Source organism: Chinchilla lanigera, unplaced genomic scaffold, assembly GCF_000276665.1.
Source record: "Chinchilla lanigera isolate Chin_1 unplaced genomic scaffold, ChiLan1.0 scaffold00097, whole genome shotgun sequence".
NCBI lineage: Eukaryota > Metazoa > Chordata > Mammalia > Rodentia > Chinchillidae > Chinchilla > Chinchilla lanigera.
In genome coordinates this window covers 2,371,420-2,381,735 of record NW_004955498.1, presented here as the reverse complement: position 1 = coordinate 2,381,735, position 10,316 = coordinate 2,371,420, and positions in this window count along the sequence as shown.

The following is a 10,316-nucleotide window of genomic DNA, read 5'->3' as shown; positions in this document are numbered from 1 at the left end:
CCTGGAAGCCCCCGGGGTCGCTCTCCTGCGTGAGAAGCAGACCCTATGCTGGCATAGAAATAAAAAAAAAACCCTTGCTTTTGCATGAGAGACCGTCTCTTGGAGGTTCTTTCCATCCCGCCGTGAGAGTCAGACCTTACACTCTCTTAAACCAGCAGAGACCAAAGAGTAAGTTAACTCTATAACTGCAATTTAAGAATTTGTAATGCAGAAGAAATATTTTTTTTTGTACTGGGAATCAAACTCAGGACCTTGTGCTTGCCAGGCAGATGCTTGTGCCTCTGAACTATCCCTGGCACAAGAACTATGTAATGCACAAGAAATATTTTAAGCACATCAACGCAAACTGGAAAACAAAATGCATTTACCAATTAGCTAGAATTTGTAATTTGACTCCTCTACTAAAACCTTCTTAAGCCCAGAAGGACATGGTCATAGCTCCTTGACTCCAGGCTGGGGCTGTTTAGGCTTTTAGATGCTTCTTGGTGACCCCAGGTTGCTGAGAAAGTGCTTCCCAGACCCTGGAACCAGCCTGTACTCCTCGGCCTGACCACACAAAGTGCACAACCTGCAGCCATAAGCACGTGGTCCCGATGCTTAGATCCTGAGCTCTGCCAGCATTCTCTTTCACACTCTCTCTGAAGAGATGACCCTTGTCCTGTCCCTTCAACCTCAGGGCAGATGCAGTTGGGCTGATTTCTCTTGGCCCTGCATCTCTGTCACAGCCCAACTGTCAGGCCAAATGGCTGTTTAGGTGCTCTTCCTGTCCCAGTCCCTGCCCAGGGATGTTGCCGTCCTTACCCTATTTTATACGGTGTTTTTTTTTTTTTGTTTTGTTTTTTTTAACCCAACAGTCTGCCTATGTTATTTCATCTACTTATACCAGTCTGCTAAAGCTAAGCAGTTTTCCTCATGCTTCCACCCCTACTTCCTCAACAGACACCCAATGCACCCTGGCCCTGTCTGTTTTTGGTTTTCAACTTGAGTGTAGGTTTTCTGTAAACTTGCTGTGGTTCTCCACCTATCTTTCAGTCTACTTTTGCTGCAGGCCACTCATGCTCCTCTGACTTGGGCTGTAGCTTTTGCCTGACTTTCTCTGAGTCTGCCTACCTGGTCCACCCCCTTTGTAAGTCACTTTCACTGTGGGCCCCTCCCGCATTCCACTTGGAATTGTAGCTTTTGTCTGACTCAATCCACATCACATTACTTGGTACACCCCTGGAGGGTATGAGTCTCCCCTTTTGATCTAAAAGGACAGAATTTCCCCCTTGGCCCTAAGACCTTACTGTGCTCCTGTAGTGCACTGTTATTCTGGAATTGTCCTGAAACCCTTTTAGGTTCCATTGCACTGGCAAGGGAGAGGTCGCAGGGCTGTAGGAGGGCTGATACCCTCACACAGCTGAAATCTCACCCATTGGTGCCAGAAGCCTCATGACTCCCACAGCTCAGGACCCTCTCAGGCCTGCAGGCAGTAGAGAGAGCAAAAGTGTTGCCTCCAGCTTCTTTGTGGTTGCCAGAAATGTTACATTATGCAAGAGATTAGAGAGACGCATAGGCAAAAACAGCATTTTATTAGGTGTACAACTGGCTCAGCTCAAATTTTTGATGACCAAAAGGGCTGAGCAAATTTGAAAGGAAAGGCTCTAGTGTATATACTTTTTGCTAAGGGGATTGGTCTTTTTAGTAGAGAGAAACTGTGTGTGTGCAAGTGAGGATACAAAAGTAAAACAAAGCCATTCATCAGTTAGCCTTGGAAAACGACAGAGCCTTCTGAGTCTTGTAAGAACGGAGTGTCATAAAATTTGTTTACAGGTCATAGTTACCAATCCTATCTGTACAAGAACAAGGGATTGCAGCCATGCTGGAGGGGGCATTTTGCAGGGGCTGTTCAAGGATGGGAAAGCTTGTTATTCTTTTAGTCCTGCTTCAGAACAATTTATTACAGTTTGTATGCAGCATCATCTACCTGCCAAATGTCTATCACAAATGAATGAGGCATTTGGAAGTGTCATTTTACTGTATGTCTAAGACATACTCTCCCTCATTGTTTAATGTTTCTGAAGATGAATATGTCTTATGATTCAAGTGTGTATTGACTAATGTGGTTTTTCATTATGTCTTAAAAATCTTGCAGAGTGCCTATTATGCCTTGGAGCCCTGCAGACATATTATAACTTATTCTAGCTCTGAGTAGGGCATTGTTCAGAGCTTGTCAAATAAACCAGGCTGAGGATATTGGACATGGAGACCAACAATGCGTACATGCCCCCTGCCCACCTACCTGCAACCGAATTCTCCACCAAAAAATTTGAGAAACAGTTTTTCTGAAGAACTCACTCAATTCCTGAAAACCATGTTGTGATGTCCTGCCTCCTGTCTCCCAGGTTCATGATGGATAGGACTGCTGGTACAACATCCTATATTGTCTTTACCACAACCTGGAATTGCAGGGCAGCCACATACACAGTGATTTTAACACTGTTCTTATTTACACATTCATTTTCGAGGGTTAAAAAAATGTAACTCAACTCAGTGTCAAGTTCAGGTGTTTTGACAAGTATGTGTTCCTGATTTAACCACAATTACAGGGGCTGGGGATTTAGCTGAGTGGCGCAGCACCTGCCTGGCAAGCGCAAGGTTGTGAGTTTGATCCCTGGTACCAGGAGAAAACAAAAAACAAAAACAAAAACCCACAAATACAGCAATGTTCAGAGTAGATTTTCTGCCTGCAAATTTCCCTTCCTTTTCCTTCTTTTCCTCCTCCATAAATCACTGCCAAACAGAGATCATTTATTATCTCTCATGTACAGCGTTCTCCAGAACATCTTCTAATCATCCACTGTAGAATTGCTCAGCATGGTTTTGGAAATTTTGGGCTCCTCTTTAATTATCTTGCTTATTTAGCTAAAATTATGTCAATTTTATTAATCTTTTGAAAACTCATACTTCCCTTAGATGAATATCTCCATTTATTTCTATTATCTATGTCATTCTTTCTACACTAAACTTTTCCTTCCTTATGTACGCTGATTTTGAGTGGTTTTGCACATTTCTGCTCTTCATGTGTTTTAGTCAAGGTTATATTTTGAGGTCATGTTTCTTCTTAAAGTGGGCAGTATAGTTCACAGCTCTTACTTAGGCTTTTCCTGCACTCATACTATTTATGACATGCTTTTCTTTTTTGTGTTTGTTTGTTTTTCTGCAGCACTGAATCAAAATCAGTTCCTCACATGTTCTAGGCAAGCATTCTACCAACTTGGCTAAAGAGCAGGTGTAAGCGATGTTCAGTTTTGTTTTTGTTCTTTTCAAGGTTTGTCCTGGGATATATTCTGTGCAGCAGTGGATATTATTATGGACTAAATTTGTTCCTCTCACACCAAGTTCATACACTGGGCCCCTTAAAATACCTCAGACTGTCATTTGGTTTGACCATAGGTTCTTTAAAAAGGCAATTGAGGTAAATGAATTTGGTCAGCTGAGCCTGCATTACTTCAGCAGGTAGTCCTTTAAATCAAGAGAAAGACCTAAACAAAGCCTCTGTGTACACTTGCTTTTAATTACTTCTTTGCACCGATTTGAAAGATCACTTTCTTTGGAGTTTCTGCAAGTGAACAAGCTTATTGTTTGTAGGCCACTGGCATTCCAGTAGATATTGCAGGTGCCATGCATTTCACGATTGCAAACTTTTCCTAGGTTACTTTTCCGGAAGTGGGAGGCTGCTCTTATGGGTACCATCCACATGTCACTGGAGTTTAGGCACTTGTCCTTTGCATGACATTTTGGTGTCAAAGTTCCAAAAGTTCCTCATTCATCATCCTGATACTTCTGCGTTCAGAACATATGACAATGGAGACCTAGGAAGAGTGGTTGTGCACATGCCAGTTACTGACTACTTCAGCCCCAGCTACCTTTGCCCAGGCTTCAAGGCATCCAAGGCTCTCTGTCCAATCGGCTTCCATTAAATGGCAGATTTCAGACATGGTCTCCATCCCCGTGCTTGACCACCTGTGGAAAAAGTCTTTCCCTGTTACCGAACTTGTTGTTGCAACGACCAGCACAGTGTGAGAAGAAAGACCCTGGTTTTCTAAAGGCCCTGCTTCTCTAATATCTCTTTGAACAGGGGAGACTGGGATACCTACATTGGTGTACATCAGGGCAGTGTGTGCACAAACGGTTACATGAAGATGCAGCATTTATATGGCCCCCTGCAAGCCAGACAGGTGGGCTCATGAGAATGCATCACTGTGTGTAATGCCATCCTGGTCTTCCAGCCTGCAGGAGCATGAGAAATAATGTCTGTGATTTCAGCCTCTCAGCCAGTTCATTTGTTTTACTGCAGGCCTAGAAATCACATGAATGTATGTGATTTGATTGGTTTCCTTCCCTTTGTTTTACAAACTTCTCCAGTTTACTTCTTATCGACTTCTAATTTCATGATCTTTTGTTCAGAGGAACATACTGCATATGAGTTCCAATCTTCTGAAACCTCTTAAGTTCACTGAGAATTGTTTAGCGGTGTGACATATGCTCTGTCCTGGAGGAAGACATATATTGATCCTGCAATTGCTGAGTGCATTACTACAAACTAAGTAATGGAACTAGTTATCTCATACTACTCTTTCTTTATTTCCACAGTGATAGTCACTCTAGTTGTTGTGCCTGTTATTGGTAGTGTTGTGAATTTATCTGTTTGTGCTCCCATAACTAATTACAAAAGACTGGGTGGCTTGGAAAACAAATATATCTACTAACAGTGCCTTATGGTACCTCAGCCACATGAAGCAGAAAAATTACATTGATTTCTGGTGAGGCATCTATTCTTGGTTTGCTGATGGTCACCTCCATATTGTTCACCCCATAGCACTGAGGATAGTCTGCAAGGTCTCCTGGATGCTAGGCCACCACTCTATCACTAAACTATATGCCCAGCCTTGAAAAAAAATTGAGATAATGACAAAAAAATTGAGTATGACAAATTTTGCCAGGCTGCCTTGTAACTTGTGAATCTCTCACCTGAAAATCCTCTCTGAGATAAGAGAGGTTAATTCCTGTGACTATTTGCCATTTTCTTGCTGTGTCTGTGCATGGCTTTTTTAATGTGTGCCTGTGGAGACGGAGACAGAGACAGACAGAAACAGAGAGACATAGAGTCACATAGCGCTAAAATCGGCAGGACTAGAGCTGGGGATGAAGCTCAGTGTTATAGCCCTGGCCCAAGTTCTATGAAGTCCTGGGTTCCACAGCCAGCACTAAAAACAGAAACAGAAACACAAGCACACCAGCAGGGCTGATTCCTTCCAGCTTCTAAAGATAGGAGAATTCTAGGAATGTGACTGCCTCACCCTGATATTAGCGACCCAGTCCACAGCATCAGTTATTAGGGACCCCTTCAGTGGACCCAAATTCCTGCATGGTGTTACAGCACACAAGAGAAAAAAGACAAGTGGACAGTATGTGAAGTAGCAGGGAGCTGGGATGTCCTGTTCTCAGGAAACAAGAGGTGCGGGGGCAGGCAGAACTTCAGTATTTATTGATCACACTCACACTGGGGAAAATGGCAACTGGGGAAACTGGCTAGGCAGGCAAGGCTTGTAATAGATGGAAGAAAGCGTTCTTGCAAGGATAAGACAAGGGGCAATAAGGAAACTTTCATTTCTCCAGCTGCCTTATCATCTTCAGCAGGTCATATTTTCTCCTGTGAGCACCACAGCATCACTATGCTTGGGCTTTCAGCTGTGACCAGAGCAAAGCAAGGAGCTTCTGCACTGTGATCTAACTCAAACGGCAGGACAATGATAGCCTTGATATGCCCTGTCCTCAATGTATAGTCTGTGGTCTCTCACACCTCAATCATTGTTTTCCTGGTCACAATGTCTTTCTATTCCCATTGCATTTCAATTCTCTCCCCACAGCCTTTTTGAAGGACTCCTGTGATTACATACAGGATCACTCACAGTTCATAAAAATCTCTGTCATTGATCCCATTGGTAAAGTTCCAATTGCCATTTGAGATCACATTCACAGGTCACAGAAGTGAGAGTGTGGAAATATTTCAGAGGTAAGCAGAGGATTAAATGTGTTTACTCAAAATATGGATCCTACACACGCCTGGGATACCTGCCTCCATGAAGTAAAACACCGTTCCCTTAACTGTGTTCCTCTTTAGAATTCCCATAAGATTGAGAATGTTCTTGTGACTGCTTCCTCTCCAGGGCCCCCAAACCATCTTGGACGTGTGGGTGCTCTTCATGCATTAACCCCTTAGCGTGTACACCGGTGTCTTGGTACCTTTTCTTCTTGCTGAGACAACATAGCCAACACCCAGAGTTAAGGAGGAAAGCTTTATTCACCTCAGGGTTTGTGGAGGTTTCAGTTCCTAGCTGGCTGGCTCCAGTGGAGTGCAGCATGTCAGAGGGGCATCACAGAGGAGAAACAGTTCATGGCAGGCAGGTGGCAAAATGCATTATGGCAGCAAGCAGCAAGCCACAAACAACAAACAACAAGCAGTTGTTTCTGCCTCTTTTATCTTATGCAGACTACCTGCCCTAAGGGCAAGCAGCATTCATACCCAGGGTGGGGCAGCCTTAAAACTACGGAAACTGTGCTAAACCATTCAGAGGACTGATTTAGTAATCACACATTCTGAATTCCATCATCACTCACTCCAGATCCGGTCATCTGCTAAAAGCCCCACCAATGACCACGTGAGGCTTTCGGGGGTGCAGCTGGATACAAACCATGACAAGTTTTCCAAGGAAGTGTGTGCCATCAGCTGCTTTCCATCTATCATGGAAATGTTCCCACTTTGGGCCAACTGTATATCTCAGACAGGATCTATGGGCAATGTATGCCCACAATCATAGCCAGGGCCCCACCCCTTGTATGCCAAGAACTCAGAAACCTGAATGGAATATCTGATGCAGGAACACCATCCGATCAAGACTTAAGCCCTGTCCACAACTGGCAATTCATCTGCAGAGGTTGAGGTCATTAGTCCCCGGCATTTTCCCTCCACTGTCCTCCACGCAATGGACCTCAGCCTTCTACTACTCAGTGGTATTTCTGGCCTGTCAGTTGTCAGTCACTAGACCCCAGCTCATCTACTCTTATAGTGGGGACTCAGAGGGCCTCTGCTGAGCACAGCGGACACAGCGCCCACCTCCAGCAGTCATCAGGGCATCTCCCAGGCATGCACAGTGCTCAGGGGTTTCCAGGACACTAGAGCTGTCAAGAGATGCTTCTTATGTAGAACAGTGTAGGTGGCCAACTTGGCTCTTGCTGACAGAGTCAGAGGGACAATGAGAGGAGATAGGGTGTCCGGTTGGCACTGGCCCATTCATACAACTGTGTCTCCTCAAACCCCACTGCCCCTTCCAGCTGGTGATGCTGAGTCCCAGATATCATGAACATATTCAGGCACATACATTCTACTCTTGCCTCCCTCTGCTCCAGTCCCTTCTGTGCTACTGCTGTATCAACAGCTGTGAGTAGCATTTGATGGTTTAGACCTTAAATGTCCCTCAGAGACTCATGAGCTCAGAGGTTGGGGTCTGGAAGGTCATTGGATCACGGATGGGCAAGCACTGCACATCACTACATTGATCCAAAATGAGTCTTTACATAAATGTGCTATCAGGAGGGGGAGCCTGCTGGAAGGATTGTGTCCCTGGGACACACCTTCTGAGGGTCCATCTCCCTCCAGGGCTTCTCCTTTCTGCCTCTCTCTCCTTCTTGACTCCCATGGATATCAGCACTTTCCTCCTCCACCAGGTCTTTCTGCCATATGGTGACTACCTCAGAGGTAACAGACCATGGAGTGAATCCACTGAAAAGGATAACTCATACTAAACTTCTCCCCTTGTAACCTGTGTGTCAGGTATTGTGCAAAATTGCTGAGAAAATCATATAAGCCATTGTCATGGAGACAGGCCACTGCTTTCCCTTAGATGCCCCGAAGGTCCCCCTTTTGATGGCAATACCATGTATGCTTTCCATTACATCTTCAGGATGTTTTTACATTTCTTCTCCTCAAATTAAAAGGCAAATGCCCCTTTGATATTTCAGAATTTCAAATCCTGTCTTTTCTCATGAGAGTGCAGATTAGTACAGCTCCAGATGGGCTCACAGGGGGAAGCTCTCCCAGACCTGTCATTCACCAGCCAGACACCTGGGAAACTCCCAGCCCAGGGAGACTGCAGCTCTGCCTCTGTGAGGCGGGTCTGACCAGGCGTGTCTGTAGGGCTGCAGGAAGGTGTGCCCTGCATGGACAGCACTCAGCCCTGTGCATGCCTTGAGCTGTGACCACGCTGAATGGCAGGTGGCTGTTGTTTCTAACAGGAATTGTTCCAGCCCCTATCACGCTGGGATGTTGCTCTTCCCGTCCTTGCTCTCTAAGACATAGCAGAGGATGTGCGGCTCTACAGAACATCAAAGTGCAAATCAATCAAAAGGGGAAATTTCATGATTAAATTCAGTAAATCCTGCAGCTTCAAGAACTTGCTACAAAAGCAATGTGAGGAGTCTTCCCCAGGGGATGCAGCTCAGTCTCCCAGAATGCGAGTGAAGGGTGAGCTCCTTTCCTCCCAGCTGACTTTCCAGTCTAAGCATTACTCTCATTCATTTCCTCCACACAACACCTGGCCCCTGCTTAGAGCTGTGCCAATGACGCTAAAATTCATTGAAGTGTAACACTCCAGTGGACTTCCTCAGGCTCTCAGGACAGCAAGGTTGTTCAGACTAGAGCTTCCTGCCCACAATCTAAAAAAAAATCCTCATATTTCCCAGGAAATCCTCACAGATGATGGGTGTAAGTGACCTAGTTCCTAAATTGTCTCCATAGACACTGGCACAAGAGGTCAAAGCACGTCCCACATCCGACCCAAGTGGACATTCCTCTCTACTCCATCCAGGAACCAAACAGAACTGCTCAGAGCAGAGTTCAATTTTCAGACCCAAGATCCCTCAGCTGAGGGCATCCCCATTACCATCACCCAGTAAAGTCAGATCCCAAAGAAGGAACTGCAGTTTATCCAAGGCCCAAACTGCGCTGGCTCCACACCCTCCCTGGCAATTCTTGGCTGGGCCCTACTTGCGCACTTGTCTCTTGCTTGTTCTTTCGGTCCTGGTGGGCATCACTCTGCCTTCCTGCCGTGGCTGCTGCCCCAGACTTCACCATGCTATGTGCAAGGCTGGAGCCTGCTCAGCCTCGTTCCCTCACGTAAACCACAGACACACAGAGGGAAGAGCACTTGCTCAGTGAGGCTTGGCATCAGTGGGCCTTTGAAGAAACGGGGTTCTTCACTGGAAAAACTCTGCAATAGATTTGAATGACTCAAGTACATATTAAGGATTTTTTTTTTTTAATTTTAAAGTGTAACATGGTGAAAGGGTAAAAGAAGGTAAAAATGCAGTGTATTTAACATTTCTTTGTATTTTTTACCTTATCTGTTTCAGCCATTTATTCTTTTACATTTCCAGGAGCCTGTTTCTCAATGCCATATGATCTTCTTCCAGGTCACAAAATAGGATTTTTGCAATTTCTTTTATAAAACAGTAAAATTCATATAATGCATAGAGAATAATATTTGTGTAAGAAATTACATTAAAATTAAGAACTTCATATAAATTAAGAGGATTAAATGGAGCTATTTAAAAATAGAAAATAATCTCCAAGTAACATATGTAGAAGAAAAATGGAAAGATGGCTTATATTCATTTTTTCAATCCTCACTCTGTTTGTAGATTACTTAATAAAGTGACTGCTCTTCTCAAAGACAGAGTGAAGAGTCTGTTTCAGAACTCACCTGGAACTGGAGAACTGCTGCACGCGGCACTGGTGGGGGAGTGGGACCTTGTCCTGCCTCAAGCCGTCAGCACCCGAGTGGCCCTGGGAGTTGGGCTGTCACTCCATCTCTCAATATTTTCTTATAACACATGGCAAAGGCATTGATCTTGTTCAAAAGTTCCAAGGTTCCCATATTGCCATTTGGTCTGGATCCTTGAATTGCACAGGAACTTGTAGCAAGCAGGATCCCTCCTGGGCACCTGCCTATGCAAAGGTGACTGATACTGGACCAAGCCCTCAGGGATGAACTTCTTTGGTTTCCCATAGCTGCAGTGCTCTCTCCCCCGGGATACACCATGATCCTACTCAGCATCTTCCAGGTGGCCTCCATACTGGCACACTTGACCTGAATGAAGCTGCCACCCAGGACAGTGATGAGGATGATGGTCTTAGACATGCTCTGGTCATCACCAACCATCGTATCATAGATGAGGCCCAGGGCAGCCATAGAGACATAGGAGTGGCTGGGAGA